The 20,418-nt window shown below is 48.6% G+C and overlaps 1 protein-coding gene across 6 annotated transcripts in view; it reads left to right on the forward strand.

The window, feature by feature from the left end:
• Window positions 1-5,467: 5,467 nt before the first annotated feature.
• The window catches only part of PSKH1 (protein serine kinase H1), a 37,883-nt gene continuing 22,932 nt past the window's right edge, over window positions 5,468-20,418 (forward strand). For 2 of the 6 annotated variants that reach the window (XM_054248841.2, XM_035281933.3), the window contains exons 1-2: window positions 5,468-5,600; window positions 6,713-6,809. The gene's annotated coding sequence lies outside the window, so the exon portion shown is untranslated. Of the gene's footprint in view, window positions 5,601-6,712; window positions 6,810-19,013; window positions 19,131-20,418 lie in introns of all 6 variants that reach the window. The other 4 variants (XM_054248840.2, XM_054248842.2, XM_035281926.3 and 1 more) reach the window with 2 other exon arrangements.

Consider the following 20,418-nt stretch of genomic DNA (forward strand, 5'->3'; position numbering starts at 1 on the left):
CTAAGCTCCTTCCTTTCTCCCAGCTGCGGCCTTGCTTGGCTGGGGCTGGAGACTCCCAGAAACTGATCCTCAGCTTGGATGGGATGGGCAGGGCTGAAGGCCATCACAGGGGACTCAATCTTCTTATAAACACTCATTTCCCAGTGGCAGCCCAAAGCTTTCCATTTCATGCAGGTCCCAAGAGCTTCTCCGGTGGAGACTGGAGATCTGCCAGAATACATAGTTTTCCTCTACCATCCTGTGCTGGCTGGGGTTGGGAGGGTGGGGTCTCAGCCTTGCACTTCTAGCACTGCCTACCCCTTCTATCCTGGCCCCTGGGGGCCAGATCTGAGGGGTTGAGTACCCTTGATCCCAGCTCAACCCCCTCCCCAGCCTCCTGCTCCTGACCATCTCACCTCCTCCTCCCTCTGCCTGTCACTTCAGCCTTCAAGGGACAGCACAAACTATGTGCTCAGTCCCTTCCTCTGGGTTTCTGGTCTATCTAAGAGAGGCCTGTTCTAGAAGGTGGGGAGCCTCTGTTGAAGTCCATGTTCAAGCCCCTGATGTGACCTGAAGTGGCAAAAACTGGAGTCAACATAAGGGTTCCTCTGGCCTCTGCTCTCCACAAGCTTGTTCCTTGAGAAGAGGTAGGCAGTGTGCAGTCAAAACAATTGCAGAAGGCTTTCTGGAAGCCATGTAATGAGAGCATGTGGTGTGTGAGGAGCCCCTCTTCATACAGGTGGAAAGGAAGAGCAAAATCAGGCAGAATCCAAGGAAGGAGGAGGCCTTCTGGGGTGGGGCCCTCTTCTAATCAGCCTTCTCCCACCACTGCCAGGATCCTATTCCAAGCCATCACACACAGTTTCAGCGATACTGTCTTCGTCTCCTCATTGATTCTATTATCACTCTCTCCACTATATTCTTTTTTTTTTTTTTTTTTTGAGATGGAGCCTCATTCTTGTTGGCCAGGCTGGAATGCAGTGGCATGATCTTGGCTCACTGCAACCTCTACCTCCCAGGGTTCAAGCAATTCTCCTGCCTCAGCCTCCCTAGCAGCTGGGATTACAGGTGCCTGCCATCACGCCTGGCTAATTTTGTATTTTTAGTAGAGACAGGTTTTGCCATATTGGCCAAGCTGGTCTCGAACTCCTGACCACAGGTGATCCAACCCCTTTCCCAAAGTGATGGGATTGCAGGCATGAGCCACCATGTTTGGCCTTATTCCTTACTTTCTAAATTGAAAAACTCAGCCAGACACTGTGGCTCATGCTTGCAGTGTCATCTCCTCCAGAACACTATTCCTTAACCCTGACTACAAGCTGAATCAGAAGCCTCCTCTAGGTCTACACAGCTCCTGGATTCTCTTCTGCCTCAATACTGATAGCACTAGCTTGTTATTGTCTAGTTACGGGCCAGAATTCCCCACTGTTGACTCTCCAAGTGCAGGAAGTCCTTTTTTTCAGAATCCTCATTGTGTCTCTAGCATCCAGCCTCGGGTTGGATATAAAGGGTGTACTTGTGGGAGGTTGTGGAATGAAAGTCCAGCACGGGTAGTGCTATAGTCATCAAGAGCTTGGACTGAGAATGACCCAGTGTGGAGGTGTGTCATCTTTGGGTGGCACCTTCACCCTGGGCATACTGCTGGGAAGATGGTGCTGGGGCTATATACCCCAGAAGTCTTTCAGAGCTGGTATTGGGTGGCCAGGAGCAGGGGCCTGACTGTTCTGGCCAACCATCAGGGAGATTACCATCCTCCTGCTGTGACCTACTTTTCCCCAGGTTTTTGCTCCCTAAGGCCCTACTCTTCTATGGAATAGAGGGGGGCTTAGGGAGGGGGAAAAGAATCTGCTCTCTGGCCAGGGGCTTAAGAGCTTTGTGCGTTTTATCCTAGAGCTGGGGGAGAGGGGTGGGCTGATAGCCAAGCTAGCTGGGCCCTGGGCACAGCTGCCCAGGCCAGAGTATCATGGTGATGGTGTTTCTCACATTTGCAGCACTGTGGACAAGGAGTAGCTTATTGTTCTGAGAGAGCCTGGGGGATGGATGTCCTGGGCCCAGTCCCCTCTCCATTCGTATATCTCTTCACCTCAGGGCCTCCCTCTTGCTCTTCTCCAGAGCCTAGACCAACACCTGAACATAGTAAGGGTTCAATAAATATCTCTTAATTAGCTGAATGTCTGTAAAATAGGAATGTTGTGTGGATTTCTGAGTGTCATCAACCCTGGAATTCATATTACTTTTAACCTTCACAGCTCTTTTTTTTTTTTGAGACAGAGTCTTGCTCCGTTGCCAGGCGCCAGGCTGGAGTGAAGTGGCACGATCTCGGCTCACTGCAACCTCCGCCTCCTGGGTTCAAGCAATTCTCCTGCCTGAGCCTCTAGAGTAGCTGGGACTACAGGCGTGTGCCACCACGCCCAGCTAATTTTTGTATTTTTAGTAGACACAGTGTTTCACCATGTTGGCTAGGGTGGTCTTGGTCTCTTGACCTCGTGATCCACCCACCTTGGCCTCCCAAAGTGCTGGGATTACAGGCATGAGCCACCGTACCCGGCAAACTTTCACAACTCTTTAAGGTCAGGATTATGACCCCCCCCCTTATATTTTATTTAATTTTTAGAGACAAAGTCTTATTCTGTTATTCAGGCTGGGGTGCAGTAACCCAATCCAGGTTCACTGCAGCCTTGACCTCCTGGGCTCAAGCAATTCTCTAGCCTCAGCCCCTTGTGTAGCTAGGACGGTAGGTGTGTGCCACCACACCCAGCTATTTTTATTTTATATTTTTGCAGAGACAGGGTCTCAGTATGTTACCCAGGCTAGTCTCAAACTCTTGGCCTCAAGTGATCCTCCTGCCTCAGCCTCCCAAAGTGATGAGATTACAAGCACTGGGCCATCCTCATTATATAGCCAGGAAAAATCAGGCTTAGGGCCCCATGCAGTGATCCATGCCTGTAATCCCAACACCTTGGGGAGGCTAAAGTAGGAGGATCACTCGAGGCCCTGTCTAAATAAATAAACAGGCTGGGCACAGTGGCTCACACCTGTAATCCCAGCACTTTGGGAGGCTGAGGTGGGCAGATGACCTAAGGTCAGGAGTTTGAGACCAGCCTGACCAACATGGAGAAACCCTGTCTCTACTAAAAATAGAAAATTAGCCGGGCATGGTGGTGGATACCTGTAATTCCAGCTACTCAGGAGGCCGAGGCCAGAGAATCGCCTGAATCTGGGAGGTGGAGGTTGTGGTGAGCTGAGATCTCACCATTGCACTCCAGCCTGGGCAACAAGAGTGAAACTCTGTCTCAAAAAAATAAAAATAGGGCCAGGCGTGGTGGCTCACACCTGTAATCCCAATGCTGTGGGAGGCCGAGGCAAGTGAATCACGAGGTCAGGAGATTGAGACCATCCTGGTCATTGTGAAACCCTGTCTCTATCAAAATAAAAAAATTAGCTGGGCATGGTGGCTCCCGCCTGTAGTCCCAGCTATTCAGGAGGCTGAGGCAAGGGAATCACTTGAACCCGTGAGATGGAGGTTGCAGTAAGCAGAGATCGTGCCACTGCACTCTAGCCTGGTGACAAAGCAAGACTCTGTCTCAAAAATAAATAAAAATAAAAAATAAATAAGTCAGGCATGGTGGTGTGTGCCTGTAGACTCAGCTGCTTGGGAGGCTGAGGCAGGAGGATCCCTTGAGCCTAGGAGTTTGAGGTTACAGTGAGCTTTGATCCCAGCCTGGACGACAGAGCAAGACCCTGTCTCTATTAAAAAAAAAAAAGGCCAGGCGCAGTGGCTCATGCCTGTAATCCCAGCACTTTGGCACTTTGGGAGACTGAGGCCACTGGATCACCTGAGGTCAGGAATTCAAGACCAGCCTGGCCAAAAAAAAAAAAAGCTGATGAGGCAGATGTCTTTCTTAAAGTCAAACAGCTGTGGAAGTGTCAGAACTGGGGTTTGATCTCACGTATGTTTGGCCCCAAAGTCTATACCCTTAATTATCACACTAGACTTTTAGAAATATTTTTTAACTTTTTTTTTTTTTTTACCACTAAGATCCTAGGAAACAATTTTTTTTTTTTTTTTTTAGGCAGAGTTTTGCTCTTGTCGCCCAGGCTGGAGTACAGTGGTGATCTCGGCTCACTGCAACCTCTGCCTCCCCGGTTCAAGCTATTCTCCTGTCTCAGCCTCCAGAGTAGTTGGGACTACAGGTGCCTGCCACCATACCCGGCTAATTCTAATTTTTGTATTTTTAGTAGAGACAGGGTTTCACCTTGTTGGTCAGGCTGCTTTTGAACTCCTGACCTCAGGCGATCCACCCACCTTGGCCTCTCAAAGTGCTGGGATTACAGGCATGAGCCACTGTGCTGGGCTGACGACAATGTTTTATTGATGTTAATTTATTTTATTTTTTAATATATGTATGTATGTTTGAGACCGAGTTTTGCTGTTGTTACCCAGACTGGAGTGCAGTGGCACGATCTCGGCTCACCCAACCTCCGTCTTCTGGGTTCAAGCAGTTCTCCTGCCTCAGCCTCCCAAGTAGCTGGGACTACAGGCGCGCGCCACCATGCCCAGCTAATTTTTGTGTTTTTAGTAGAGATGGGGTTTCACTTTGTTGACCAGGATGGTCTCAATCTCTTGACCTCGTGATCCACCTGCCTCGGCCTCCCAAAGTGCTGGGATTATAGGCGTGAGCCACCGCACCCGGCCTATTTTTATGTTTAAAGTATAACACTAGCTTATACAATCAAAGACAGTTTCATGTGCAAAGTACACACTCAATAAAGATTTGAATACATGAGCCACTGAAATGGGGAAGATGGATGGAGGTTACAATACCCTTACCGTCTGCAGCACCTATTTTTCTTCCTCCAAGTTGGGTTGATTGTAAAGTGAACCCGTTCTCATCCTATAGAGGTCATTGTGAATGGTGACAATTTTTTAAAAATTCGTTTGCTTTTCAGACTCGGGATATAAATTAAATTAAAAAACAACAAATAACCATGATTCCAGAAGTTGGCCCAAGATTGACTTCACCAATTCACCAGTTAACCATTTGCAACTCTTCTTTGATGGAGGCCAAATTCAACACATGGAGTGTCTAAAATTATCCTAATTGCAGTTTTAAAAAATAGATTTTGTTAATGAAATTTAAGTCAATCCTTTGCGGAGTTCCGGAAGCACTTCCAGAAACCTCTGTTGGAAAGCATTGTTTACCCAACCTCACACTACAGTCCCTTTCCCCCAATCAGAAACTTAAATCTTTCTCCCCACGTCCCTTGATTCCTCCTCTTCCTATCAGCGATCGGTCCCGCAGGCAGCGGTCAAGTTACTTTGAGCGACAAATAGACCCACCGCCTCAGGAGAGTGCTCGTCCCCGCCCCGAAGAGGTTGATTGGCAGACCACGCTCGGAGATCCGCCAACCGGGTAGCCCGACTTCGGGAGAATCCGCCCCCGTCCCGCCCTGTAGGTTTGTTTTGGCGTCAGCCGCGCGCTGTGATGACGCCAAGACGCTAACGCCCGAGAATGGCGGTGGCGGCGGCGGTGGCGGTGGCGGCGGCGGTGGCCGCGGCCACTGTCTGGAGATGGGCCGCAGAGCCGCCAAGACGCCGAAGAGCCCGCCGCCCGCGCGAGGTGAGGCGGCCCGGCCCAGGGCGACGGCCCGACGGGCGGGAGGGGCAGCCGAACTGTGGCCGTGGTCGCTTTCTGGCGCACAGGGGCCTGCCCTGGTCAGCCCGTAGCCTCGGCCTTTGCCCAGTGCGCCAGGGCCTCCAGGGTCGGAGAGCAGGCCGGGCGATGGCTGCTCGGGGTCCGCGGCGTCCGAGTCTGGACTGGCCTCGGAACGTGCTGTTGTGCTGAGTAGCCCGTCTCTAGGCCCGCGTGGGCCTGGTGGACGTGCTCGGCTGCCCTGCCTGGTTGCTGTTCAGCCGCCCCGCGTCCAGAGCGGGTCAGATTTATCCAACCCGCTTGTTCTTACTGTCTTCTGGCGTCTGGCTCCTCCTCTGCGTCTGCCAGGGGCCGGCGGGCCAGCTGATTGCTTCCTTGTGCAGGCTGGGGAAAAGCAGATCTGAATCCAGCTGGGTTGCCTGTTTGGCAAGCTTGTCATTCCTCTACCTGCAAGGAGAAACCTGGCCCCCCCACACTTAGTCTCCCTCCATAAAGCGGCTGAAGTGGTAATTCCCACCCGAAAATCTGAATAAGCTCTTTACTGCCTGAAACTGGTTCCTTAGTGACTTCAGGACAAAGGCCAGCCTTTATTTTTTTTGGAGACGGAGTCTTACTCTGTCGTCAGGCTGGAGTGCAATGGTGCAATCTCAGTTCACTGCAATCTCTGCCTCCCGGGTTCAAGAGATTCTCCTGCCTTAGCTTCCTTGGTAGTTGGGACTACAGGCGCGCACCACCACATCCAGATAATTTTTGTATTTTTAGTAGAGATGGGGTTTCACCATGTTGGCCATGGTTTTCTCAATTTCTTAACCTCATGATCCACCCGCCTTAGCCTCCCAAAGTGCTGGAATTACAGGCGTGATCCACTACGCCCGGCCCAAAGGCCACACTTCTTAGCAAGGCATTCAGGGCTCTTCATAATCTGGTGAAGGCCTAACCAGCCAATAAGCACCAGAGCACTTCTGTGCTCCCTTTATATAGTTTATTGTTAAAGCATGTGGCCCTACTGTTAGCTCTGTGGTTTCATACCTTAGTGCTCTATTATTACTAATTTTGAGACAATGTCTCTTTTGTCCAAGCTGGAGTGCAATGGCTTATTCATACCTCACTGCAGTCTTGAACTCCTGGACTCAAGTGATCCTTCTGCCTCAACCTCCTGAGTAGCTGAGACAACAGGTGTGTCCCATCCCGTCTAGCTAAAGTTTTTAATTTTTTGTAGAGCCTGGGAGTCTCGCTTTGTTGCCAAGACTGGCTTCAAACAACCTTCTTGCCTAGGCTCTCAAAGTATTGGGATTATTAATACAGGGGTGAGCCACTGTGGTTGGTCCCCTTGTGCTTTAGATACACAGTTTTCTCAGTTTGCAATACCTGCCTTCCGCCCCCCACCCCCCAACCCCCCGCCACCACCACCACCACCTTCCAGTGTTGTAAACTTATATCTGTCCTATAAAAGCCACCAGAGATGTCACTTCCTAGGAAAAAAATCGCCTTTACTTCACATGTAACCATTAACTCCTCTATATCCATGCTGCTACTATTGAGTTCATTCTGTAGTGTCACATGGTGATCTCTCTGCATATGTCTGGCTCTGTGTCTGGCACATAAGTCAGTAGGTTGCTGACTTATGAATGGATACAAACTCAGCTGTATTACTGAGCACCTATCAGGGCTAGGATCTGAGATGAGGATAGCAAATGCAAGCATATGTGTGTGGTAGGTGGTACAGCCTCTTAAACCTAGATGGTCCAAAATCTCCTGGGGTAACTTTGTGATAGAAATTCAAGAGCCTCACTGTCTGAGATTTTGTTTTTTTTTTTTTTGAGATGGAGTTTTGCTATTTTTGCCCAGGCTGGAGTGCAAAGGCACCGTCTTGGTTCACTGCAACCTCTGCCTCCCAGGTTCAAGTGATTCTCCTGCCTCGGTCTCCGGAGTAGCTGGGGTTACAGGCAAGCGCCACTACACCTGCCTTATTTTTGAATTTTTAGTAGAGACGGGGGTTTCACCATGTTGACCAAGATGGTCTCGAACTCTTGACCTCAAATGATTCACCTGCCTCAGCTTCCCAAAGTGCTGGAATTACAGGTGTGAGCCACTGCACCTGGCTGAGATTTTTTTTCTTTTAAACAGAGATGGGGCTGGGCATGGTGGCTCAGGCCTGTAATCCAAGCACTTTGGAGGCCAAGGCTGGAGGATCACCTGAGGTCGGGAGTTCAAGACCAGCCTGACAAACATTGTGAAATCCCGTCTTTTTTTTTTTTTAATAAAAAAATAAACAGAGATGGGTCTCGCCATGTTGCCCAGGCTGGTGTCGAACTCCTGGACCCGAGCAGTCCTCCCACCTTGGCCTCCAAAAGTTTTGGGGTTATAGGCGTGAGCCACTGCACCTGGCCCACTCAGATTTTGATAAAGATCTGGGGTAGCAATCTGTATTTTGTCTTTTTTTTTTTTAGATAGAATCTTGCTCTGTTGCTCAGGCTGGAGTGCAGTGACGCGATCTCTGCTCACTGCAGCCTCTGCCTCTTGGGTTCAAGCGATTATTCTGCCTCAACCTCCAGGGTAGCTAGGATTACAGGCACGTGCCACCACGGCCGGCTAATTTTTGTATTCTTAGAAGAGATGGGGTTTCATCATATTGGCCAGGCTGGTCTTGAACTTTTGACTCGGTGATCCACCCACCTCAGCCTCCCAAAGTGCTGGGATTACAGGCATGAGCCACTGCACCCAGCCAGGAATCTGTATTTTGAAAAAAATTCCCAGGTAACTTTACTGTGCTTCCTCGTTGAAGATCTTTGTCATTACCCACCTCGGCCTCCCAAAGTGCTGGGATTACAGGCATGAGCCACTGCACCCAGCCAGGAATCTGTATTTTGAAAAAAATTCCCAGGTAACTTTACTGTGCTTCCTTGTTGAAGATCTTTGTCATTGCCTAAGAACACTGTTGTCTCTTTTGTCCAGTAAGAAGGGCTTGCCGTGTGGACTCCTGTTGTGGTCTCATTCCTAGAATTACGGGTTTTGGTGTCAGAAAGACTTGGATCAGTTTCTGGCTTTTCTGAAATCTTGAGGCTAAGTCCTAACTTCCTTATTCCAGAATAGGAATAATCATGCCTACTACATGTGCTTGTAGAGAGGGCTGAGATGGTACATATAAGATGCTTAGCATAGTTGACACTCGGTTAATGGAACTAATGGCTTCTCTTACCAGAGTTTCTCTTGTCAAAAGAAGGCCTTGGTCTGTCACCCAGGCTGGGGTGCAGTGGCGTGAGCTCAGCTCACTGCAGCCTCTGCCTCCCAGGTTCAAGCAATTCTTGTCTCAGCCTCCGGAGTAGCTGAGACTACAGACACACGCCACCATACCCGGCTAATTTTTGTATTTTTAGTAGAGACGAGGTTTTATTGTACTGGTCAGTCTAGTCTCAAACTCCTAATCTCAGGTGATCCACTCACCTCAGCCTTCCAAAATTCTGGGATTACAAGTGTGAGCCACCGTGCCTGCCAGAAGGGCTTGTCCTAATAAGCCTGTTTGTTCTTCAGGCTTAGTTGTGTGTGGGAAGCTGCTTTTATTTATTTATTTGAGACGGAGTTTCGCTCTTTGTTACCCAGGCTGGAGTGCAATGGCACAATCTCGGCTCACTGCAACCTTCGCCTCCTGGGTTTTTTATTATATGATTTCCTCAAGGTCATTTCTGGTCATTAGGGAAAACTGACAATACTGCGTTTCTTTTTTGTTTGTTTTTGAGATGGATTTTCACTCTTGTTGCCCAGGCTGGAGTACAACAATGCCATCTATGCTCACCACAACTTCTGCCTCCTGGTTTCAGGTGATTCTCCTGCCTCAGCCTTCTGCAGTACTGTGCTTCTAATCAGGGTAGATTTGGTTGGCCATACCCCTAGAAGAGATTTGGAATGCTGACTCACTAAGGGGTAGGTTTGCTACCTAGCACATTGTCTAGGTCTAATTGTAGTTTTGCGCTTGTTAAGTTGTATGAATGAGCTGGGAAAACTACAGTCTTCAGGAAACCTGTTTGCATCTGACACTGAGCTGCAGTTGCTCTTCACCTCAGACGTCTGCTTGGCATCTAGAACAGAATGCCCCTGTAGATCCTAGTGTCTGTGAAATCTGAAGTAGGTGCTGGAACTCTCTATCAATCACAAGTTCATAGTGAAATGAGTGAGACTTTGGTTTGGCCTTCTATTTTACTTGGAAAGCGTGCGTGTGTGATATGGGCAAACTTAGAGGCTCTTCACAACTTCCCAACTGTATGATGTGAATGGGCTATAGGTGTGCCCAAAGTGTCGACCCTTAAGCTTCAGGATAGTTGAGAACAGCTGTCTCCATTGACTTCAGGGTGTTATATAATAGTATCATTCTGTCATTCTCTGTGTATATTTTGGCATGGGGAAAAATTTCTGAGAGAAGAAGTACAGCCCTGGAAGAAAGGAAGCAGTTCTGTTTGTTGACAGCTAGAGAGAGACTTACTTATTTGAACTCCCTTTCTTTCCAGGAATCTTAGTGAGTATTAAGCCAGTTTGTGTTGGCTAGGTCATCACTGAGCTAATTCTTGGAACAGCCCTCTGTTGCCATGGTGTCTGTTGTGATGCTAAGGTAGAAAAATGTGATGTTTTCATTTGCTGGGAGAAAGTTTTCTTTCCAGGTTGCAGCCTTGAAATGGCCTCTCAGGGCATCATAAGAGTCATGGATCAAGGGACTCTTGGTGTGGAACCATCAGGTTGTAAGTTCCTTGAGAAGTAGAGACTATGGCTGCCTTCTTTTTGTTTGTCAGAACCCCTGGCAGAGTTCCTGACCCACAGCAGGAATTCAGCAAGTATTTCTGAGTTGAGCGTTGGGATTTTGGAAGAACCCCAGGTGCATTGACAGGGTCTGTATCTCACTCTGTTACCCAGGCTGGAGTGCAGTGGCATAATCATAGCTCACTGCAACCTTGCCTTCCCTTGCTCATGTGATTCTCCCACCTCAGCCTCCTGAGTAGCTGAGACTACGGGCACACAGCACCCCACCAAGCTAATTTTTAAAAAATTTTTTGTAGAGAGGATGAGACAGACCGTTTGAAACCAGCCTGAGCAACATGGTGAAAACCTGTCTCTACTGAAAATACAGAAATTAGCCAGGCATCCTAGGTACTTGGGAGGCTGAGGCACAAGAATCGCTTGTACCCGGGAGGCAGAGGCTTCAGTGAGCTGAGATTGCGCCATTGCACTCCAGCCTGGGCGACAGAGTGAGACAGAGTTTTCCTCTTGTTACCTAGGCTGGAGTGCAATGGTGCGATCTCGGCTCGCCGCAACCTCTGCCTCCTGGGTTCAGGCAGTTCTCCTGCCTCAGCCTCCTGAGTAGCTGGGATTACAGGCACGTGCCACCCTGCCCAGCTAATTTTTTGTATTTTTAGTAGAGACGGGGTTTCACCATGTTGACCAAGATGGTCTTGATCTCTTGACCTCGTGATCCACCCACCTCGGCCTCCCAAAGTGCTGGGATTACAGACGTAATCCACCGTGCCTGGCACTTTTTTTTTTTTTTGTAGAGACCAGGTCTTGTTACGTTGCCCAGTGTGGTATCAAACTCTTGGCCTCAAGTGGTCCTCCTGCCCCAGCTCCCAAAGTGTTGGGATTATAGGCGGGAGGCACTACATCTAGCCTTATTTCTGGAATTATTGAGAAATTGCTACCTACTTCATTTTGGCAGGCAGTTTTTCAAAACGTGGCAGTAGAATATAGAGATCTTTACAGGTGACTGGTTATAAAGCTTTCCTTTGGAGAAAAAAGCATCATCTTGGCCAGGCTGGTCTTGAACTCTTGACCCTCTGATCTGCCTGCCTCGGCCTCCCAAAGTGCTGGGATTACAGGCATGAGCCACTCCAATACATCACTGAGTTGTATTGGAGAGGCCAGGGTGCCTATGAGTCCTTGCCTGGGAGACATTCACAGACCCTGCCTCTCTGGCCGGGAAATTGTTTCAGGATCCATCCTTCCTCCCTGCCCCTGGGCCCCTGGCTTTCTCCACAAATGGGGCTAGGTTTGGCAGCTTGTGAACAAGCTTTGGAGTTCAGATAAGAACTGTAAAATGCCAGGTGCGGTGGCTTATGCCTGTAATCCCAGCACTTTGGGAGGCTGAGACAGGCGGATCACGAGGTCAAGACATCGAGACCATCCTGGCCAACATAGTGAAACCCTGTCTCTACTAAAAATACAAAAAAATTCGCTGGGTGTGATGGTGCATGCCTTTAGTCCCAGCTACTCTGGAGGCTGAGGAAGGTGAATTGCTTGAACGCGGGAGGCAGAGGTTGCGGTGAGCCAAGACTGCGCCACTGCACTCCAGCCTGGTGCCTGTCGACAAAGCAAGACTCTGTCTCAAAAAAAAAAAAACAAAAACAAAAATCACCTGTAAAATTCGGTCGGGCATAGTGGTTCACACCTGTAATCCAAGCACTTTGGAGGCCAAGGTGGGCGGATCACCTGAGGTCGGGAGTTCTAAGACCAGCCTGACCAACATGGTGAAACCCCGTCTTAAAAAAAAAAAAAAAACAACTGTAAAATTCAGGACTGGTGCGGTGGCTCATGCCTGTAATTTCAGCACTTTGGGAGGCCAAGGCGGGCGGATCACGAGGTCAAGAGATTGAGACCATCCTGGCCAACAGGTTGAAACCCCATCTCTACTACAGGTGGTTCATGCACCTGTAGTCCCAGCTACTCTTGAAGCTGAGGTAGGAAAATCACTTGAACCCAGGAGGCAGATATTGCACACCAGCCTGGTGACAGAGTGAGACTCTGTCTCAAAAAACAAAAAAAAGAATCTGTAAAAACTCAAACAGACTTCCTTCATTGTTGAGGACATTTACAGGGTGTCCAAAGAGTGTGGCTTTGATTTAGGCTGATCTGGCCTCTTCAACATTTCTAAGGTTCTAGAATTTTTGCTTGCAGCAAATAGAAATCCAAGAGCCAGATCACATTTCTTTTCTTTTTTTTTTTTTTTTTTGAGATACAGCCTCTCTGTCACCCAGGCTGGAGTGCAGTGGCGTGGTCTTGGCTCACTGCAACCTCTGCCTCCCAGGTTGAAGTGATTCTCCTGCCTCAGCCTCCCAAGTAGTTGGGATTACAGGTGTCCAACATACTTGGCTAATTTTTTTGTATTTTTAGTAGAGATGGGGTTTTTACCATGTTTGCCAGGCTGGTTTCGAACTCCTGACCTCAAGTGATCCACCCTTCTTGGCCTCTCAAAGTGCTAGGATTACAGACATGAGCCACTGCGCCTGGCCTGTTTTTCTTTTTCTTTTTTTTTCCCGAGATGGAGTCTTGCTCTGTGTCTCAGGCTGGAGTGCAAGTGGCATGATCTCAGCTCACTGCAACCTCCGCCTCCCAGGGTCAAACAATTCTCCAGCCTCAGCTTCTGAGTAGCTGGGATTACAGGCACCCACCACCATGCCTGGTTAATTTTTTTGTATTTTTAGTAGAGTCTAGGTTTTACCATGTTGGCCAGACTTGTCTCGAACTCCTGACCTCAGGTGATCTGCCTACCTTGGCCTTCCAAAGTGCTGGGTTACAGGCGTGAGCCACTGTGCCTGGCCAGACCACATTTCATTTGCTCTGGGATTAGCACTTTGATAAGTACCAAGGGAGTTCTGGAAACCTGAGAATGGCCCCTTACCTCAAAGGGCTGATGATTGTAGTGTTCAAAGGCAGTCTGGAGTAGAGCAGTGAGCAGTGTGATGCAGATTGTAGTTGGAATGGAGGTTTCTAAAGCAGACCCTTCAGGAAAGATCCTCAGGAAAGGTTTGTGGGTTCACTAACTTAGTGGCATGGGGAAGGATTGAGGCCTTGATTGGATGAGGCCCAGCACTGCTGGAGTCTTTCCTGAGTGATGGAAGGAGCTCCAGATGGTGATTTGGATCCAAGAAGCTTGGTCACCATTGTCTTGAGTGGCTTTGGATGAGTCTCTTTACCTCTCTTGGCCTGTCGTTTCTGTAGAGTGTCAGTGAGGATGGTAGTGCTGAATGCTCACACCCATTGCCACACTCAGTCCAATGTGCATGCCTTCCTTGAAGAGTGCTTTGGATCAGGCTGGGAGTTAACGTGTGGAAGCAGACTCCAGAGAGTTTGGTACTTGCTGCAAGATGGCATAGTGTGACCCTCCTGGGAGGTCTCTTCCTGAAGCCTCCTTACTCATCCTTGCCCATTCCTATACCCACCATGGTCACTGGGCTAGTGGCACACACAGGAGATGCTGGGAACTGGAAAAGTCTCTGCTCTTCTTTCTAGGAGCTTTACCAGCCACCTCCCATGTCTCCATATCTGCATTTTCACCTGACCAATGTGGAGAGGGAGTTTAACATATGTGATTGGAGTGTAGAGCAGCCATGATCACCTGGGGGCTGTTGCCTATGGTCCCCACCCCTAAGCCAGCATCCTCTCTTCTTTTATTTCCCCCACTCTCTTGGCCAATTTAGTTTAATATCATCCCAATCTGTAGTTGGGATGGTGGAGTACCTGCATCAGCCCGTCTTTGAAGGGTTTCTGATTGGCGTGAATGGGAAAGAAATTATGTCCCAGAAAGAGAGAAGGAAGGTTAGAGGGAAAATCCTTGACTCTCTTATTGCCGAACAACCTAGTTTTGTTTTTATTGATTGATTTTTTTTTCTGTATTTTTATTTTTTTATTTTTGAGACGGAGTTTCGCTGTTGTTACCCAGACTGGAGTGCAATGGCACAATCTTGGCTCACCACAACCTCTGCCTCCTGGGTTCAAGCAATTCTCCTGCCTCAGCCTCCTGAGTAGCTGGGACTACAGGCGCGCACCACCATGCCTAGTTAATTTTTGTATTTTTAGTAGAGACGGGGTTTCACCATGTTAATCAGGATGGTCTCAATCTCTTGACCTCGTGATCCATCCGTCTTGGCCTCCCAAAGTGCTGGGATTATAGGCGTGAGCCACCGCACCCCGGCTAATTTTTCTGTATTTTTAAAAATTTATTTATTTTTGGCCAGGCGCGGTGGCTCACGCCTGTAATCCCAGCACTTTGGGAGGCCGAGGTGGGCGGATCACAAGGTCAAGAGACTGAGACTATCCTGGCCAATATGGTGAAACCCTGTCTCTACATAAAAAATACAGAAATTAGCTGGGCGTGGTGGTGCGTGCCTCTAGTCCCAGCTACTTGGGAGCATTGCTTGAACTTGGGAGGCGGAGGTTGCAGTGAGCTGAGCTCGCGCCACTGCACTCTAGCTTGGCACCTGGCAACAGAGCAAAACTCTGTCTCAAAAAAAAAAAAAAAAATATATATATATATATATATATATATATGGTTATTTATTTATTTATTGTTTTTTTTTTAAGATGGGGTTTCACCATGATGGCCAGGCTGGTCTTGAACTGCTGACCTCAGGTGATCCACTTACCTCAGCCTCCCAGAGTGCTAGGATTACAGGTGTGAGCCACCACGCCCGGCAAAAAATTTATTTATTTTTGAGACGAAGTCTCACTCTGTCACCCAGGCTGGAGTGTAATGGCATGGTCTCTGCCTCTTGGGTTCAAGCAATTCTTCTGCCTCAGCCTCCTGAGTAGCTGGGACTACGTGTGCATGCCACCAAACCTGGCTAAATTTTGTTTTTAGTGGAGACGGGATTTCACTATGTCAGCCAGGCTGGTCTCGAACTCCTGATCTTATGATTTGCCTGCCTTGGCCTCTCAAAGTGCTGGGATTACAGGTGTGAGCCAGTGCCCAGCCTATTTATTTATTTTTTAAGAAACAGAGTTTCACTCTGTCGCTTAGGCTGGAGTGCAGTGGCGCAATCTCAGCTCATGGCAACCTCCGCCTCCCGGGTTCAAGCAATTCTTCTGCCTCAGTCTCTGAGTAGCCGTGACTACAGGTGCATGCCACCACGCCCAGCTAATTTTTTTTGTATGTTATTAGAGACAGGGTTTCACCATGTTGCCCAGGCTGATCTCGAATTCCTGAGTTTAGGCAGTCCACCTGCCTTGGCCTACCAAAGTGCTAGGATTACAGGTGTTAGCCACCACACCTGACCTTTTTTTTTTTGAGACAAGGTCTTGCTCTGTCACCCAGACTGGAGTGCTGTGGTACAAACAGCTCACTGCAGCCTTGACTTCCCTGGCTCAAGCAGTCTTCCTACCTCAGCCTTCTGAGTATCTGGGACTACAGGTGCATGCCACCACACCTAATGTTTTGTAGAGACAGGGTCTCACTACATTGCCCAGGCTGGTCTCAGACTCCAGGGGCTCAAGCAATCCTTCCACCTTGGCCTCCCAAAGTGCTGGGATTACAGGAGTGAGCCACTGTGCCCAGCCAATAAACCTCATTAAAAAAATTTTTTTTTTAAAAGAGACAAGGTTTCACCATGTTGGTCTGGTTGGTCTCGAACTTCTGAACTCAGGTGATCCCCCCGCCTCAGCTTCCCAAAGTGCTGGGATGATAGGTATGAGCCACCATGCCCGGCCAATAAACCTCATTTTATTTTTTTTTTGCGATGGAGTTTCGCTATTGTTACCCAGACTGGAGTGCAATGTCATGATCTTGGCTCACCGCAACCTCCGCCTTCTGGGTTCAAGCAATTCTCCTGCCTCCGCCTCCTGAGTAGCTGGGACTACAGGCATGCACCACCATGCCCAGCTAATTTTTGTATTTTTTTTTTTTTTTTGGTAGAGACGGGGTTTCACCTTGTTGACCAGGATGGTCTCGATCTCTTGACCTCGTTATCCACCCGCCTCGGCCTCCCAAAGTGCTGGGATTATAGGCGTGAGCCACCGCGCCCGGCCTATAAACCTCATTTTAAAAACAAAACAAAAATCTCGTATTTCTGAGAATTACTGATATACTGATTAAAACCTGAACCCTTAATCTGTGGTCCCCAAATTCCTCCTTTTTATATGATCAGTTTGTAATCAATGTCTTGGGTATGTTTTAGGGATGAGCTTATTCCTTCAAAGAGCTGACCATATTGGTCAGTATTAGCCTCCCCACCTTGAATTCGGGCCTTTGATTCACTGTCTCTGTGGGTTCTCTGTGACCTTCAAGATGCCACAGTAAAACCTGCCTGGGCCTCTCTCTGCTGCCTTTGATGGGATCTGCTGCAAGCTTCACAAGGGTGGAGGAGGTGTCAGTGTTGCTCCCTGTCCCCAAGCACTACCGTTGGGCAGCCATGGAGTCCCTGACTCTGATTAGCTCTTTTCAGGTATCAGATTCTGCATCCAGTAACCCACAGTAAATGTCACATGGATGTTCCACATGCAGCCCACACATCCAAAACTGAACTCTTTCCACTGCTTCCCAAATCTGTCCCTCCTGCTGCACTCCTGTGCAAGGGGCTGGGTGTTGCCCTCATTCTTCCCTTCCACCTGACATGGAAGTTCTCCTGCTGATATCTCTTGATTCCACTCCACTGTTTGGGGCACTACACTCTTTTTTTCTATTTTTCTTTTTTTTGAGACGGAGTCTTACTCTGTCGCCTGTCTGGAGTGCAGTAGCGCAATCTCGGCTCACTGCAACCTCCACCTGGGTTCACGCAATTCTTCCGCCTCAGCCTCCCGAGTAGCTGGGACCACAGGCGCATGCCACCATGCCTGGCTAATTTTTGTATTTTTAGTAGAGACAGAGTTTCACCATGGCCAGGATGGTCTCGATCTCTTGACCTCATGATCCGCCCGCCTCGGCCTCCCAAAGTGCTGGGATTACAGGCGTGAGCCACCGCACCTGGCTCTGTTTTTCTTTTCTGAGACAGGGTCTTGCTCTGTCGCCCAGGCTGGAGTGCAGTGGTGTGATCATAGCTTATGTGATCATGCCTGAACTCCTGGGCTCAAGCAATCCTGCCTTACTCTCCGAAGTAACTGGGACTACAGGTGCATGCCATCATACCCAGCTAATTTTTTAATCTTTTGTAGAGACAGGGTCTTACTGTGTTCTCTAGGCTAGTCTCAAACTCCTACACTCAAGCTGTCCTCCCACCTCCACCCCCCAAAGTGCTGGGATTACCACACCTGGCCAAGGCAGCACCACACTCTCACTGGCCCTTTTAATCCACTCTGAACCTCCTCCAGGTTAATATCATCTTTCTCTCCAAGCACAGATCTGATTGCCTCTTTCCTCATAAACCCTTTCATAGCTCTCCTTCACTTACGAGGAAGGTCCTGGTCCTTACTTGTGTTGTTCTCCATAACCAGCTTCTGCTAACCTTCTATAACTTCATTTCCACATCCCTGACTTTGTACCACCAAACTGCCAATTCCCAGACACAGGAGGTTACTCTGTGTTTCTGAGCCATTGCAATGTGTTATTCTATCCCTGAAACACCATTCCCACCTTTCTTCATCTGATTCTTTCTTGCTATAAGATTCAGCATAAGGCCAGGCGCGGTGGCTCACGCCTATAATCCCAGCACTTTGGGAGGCCGAGGCGGGTGGATCACGAGGTCGAGAGATCGAGACCATCCTGGTCAACATGGTGAAACCCCGTCTCTACTAAAAATACAAAAATTAGCTTGGGCATGGTGGTGCGTGCCTGTAGTCCCAGCTACTCAGGAGGCTGATGCAGGAGAATTGCCTGAACCCAGAAGGCGGAGGTTGCGGTGAGCCGAGATTGTGCTATTGCACTCCAGTCTGGGTAACAAGAGCGAAACTCTGTCTCAAAAAAAAAAAAAAAAAAAAAAGATTCAGCATGGAGGTCACCTCCATCAGAAAGCTATTCCTAACCCCAGCTTCACTCTACATTATCTACTGTTGGTTCTTAAGCTTAACACCATTTCGTATTGAAATTATGTTTTTGGCTGGGTGCAGCGGCTCACACCTGTTATCCTAGTACTTTGGGAGGCTAAAGCCGGCAATCACTTTAGGTCAGGAGTTGGAGATCAGCCTGGCCAACATACCAAAACCCTTTTTCTACTAAAAATACAAAAATTAGCTGAGCATGGTGGTGGGCGCCTTGGTACTCAGGGGCTGAGGCATGAGAATTGCTTGAACCTGGGAGACAGAGGTTATAGTTAGCTGAGATCATGCCTCTGTACTCTAGCCTGGGTAAAGTACAGGTCTGATCGTCTCTGTGGGTTCTCTTTGGTCCTCAAGATGCCGCAGTAAAACCTGCCTGGGCCGCCTCCTGCTGCCTTTGATGGCAGCAAATGTCTCAAAAAAAAGAAAAAAAGTATCTGTTTTTATGTTTTTATCTTTATTTAGATTCTGAGTTAATTGACCATGCTACATGTGTGTATGTGTGTGTTAAAATATGACCTATATTGGTATTGGTACATTGGACCATGTTTTATTTATTCCTGTGCCCCGATATCTACTAGATATTTAATAAATGTCTTATCTTAATTGATCATTTCTCTTTCAGTTCTGTGTGTCATATTTTTTTTTTTTTTGAAACAGATCTCGCTCTGTCACCCAGGCTGGAGTGCAATGGCGCCATCTTGGCTCACTGCAACCTCGACCTCCCGGGTTCAAGCGATTCTTCTGCCTCAGCCTCCCAAGTAGCTGGGGTTACAGGTGTGCCCTACCACGCCCAGCTAATGGTTTTGTACTTTTAGTAGAGACGGCATTTCGCCATGTTGGCCAGGCTGGTCTTGAGCTCCTGACCTCAAGTGGTCGACCACTTCAGCCTTTCAAAGTGTTGAAAGGCCATTTATACTACAGCCATCCATGTAGTGTGCTGGAGAAGTGAGAGACCATGGAACAGGAAGTTAAACTGCCAGGGTACAGGCTGGGCACGGTGGCTGAAGCCTGTAATCCCAACAGTTTGGGAGGCTGAGGCGGGTGGATCACGATGTCAAAAGATCGAGACCGTCCTGGTCAACATGGTGAAACCCTGTCTCTACTAAAAATACAAAAAATTAGCTGGGCATGGTGGCACGTGCCTGTAGTCCCAGCTACTCAGAAGGCTGAGGCAGGATAATTGCCTGAACCCAGGAGGCAGACGTTGCAGTGAGCTGAGATTGCACCATTGCACTCCAGCCTGAGCAACAGGTTGGAGCAACTCCAACAAGAGCAAAACTCCATCTCAAAAAATAAATAAATAAATAAACTGCGGGGGTGGGGGGGGTATGGTGCATTAGCAAAGGAGTGGAACCCTTCTAGGAGAATGAGGTTAGGGCAGAGCCCCAGGGAAGTGGTTTGTTGTTTGTTGTTTGTTGCAGGGGGACCAACCCCTGTAGGAGGCCTAAAGGGCTGGGAAAGATATCCTTGAAGGAGGCCTTGGAGAAGTAGCTTTCTGAGCCCTGGTGGGTGATGGTTTTAGAGAGCAGGCCTCCAACACTTCACACCCCCATTTCAGAAAAGATGAGTCAGAGTAATAGGAATGATTTTAACATTTTAGGAACATGGGACTTCAGCTAGGATAAGGGGCCCCGGGACAGGAGTGAGGAGGGTGGGCACCCTGACAGCTGAGGCTGTGTGTGTTCCTGCCCCCTCTCAGGGTTGAAGAGCAGCATGAGACTGAGGCCCAGGGAGATATGAGTCAAAGCTGTGAAGCTCAGGCCATCCATTCAGCTAGACTGTGCGTTGAGCCCAGGTTCTTGAACAGCAAAGCCATACTCCTGACATGGGAAATATATGAGAGTTAGCACTTCGGGTTTTTTTGTTTTTTTTTTTTTTTTGAGACAGAGTCTCATTCTTGCCCAGGCTGGAGTGCAGTGGTACGATCTCGGCTCACTGCAACCTCCGCCTCCTGGGTTCAATTGGTTCTTGTGTTTCAGCCTCCCAAGTAGCTGGGATTACAGGTGTGTGCCACCACACCTGGCTAATTTTTGTATTTTTAGTAGAGAACAGGGTTTCACCA

Source organism: Callithrix jacchus, chromosome 20 (assembly GCF_049354715.1).
Source record: "Callithrix jacchus isolate 240 chromosome 20, calJac240_pri, whole genome shotgun sequence".
In the NCBI taxonomy this organism is placed as follows: domain Eukaryota; kingdom Metazoa; phylum Chordata; class Mammalia; order Primates; family Cebidae; genus Callithrix; species Callithrix jacchus.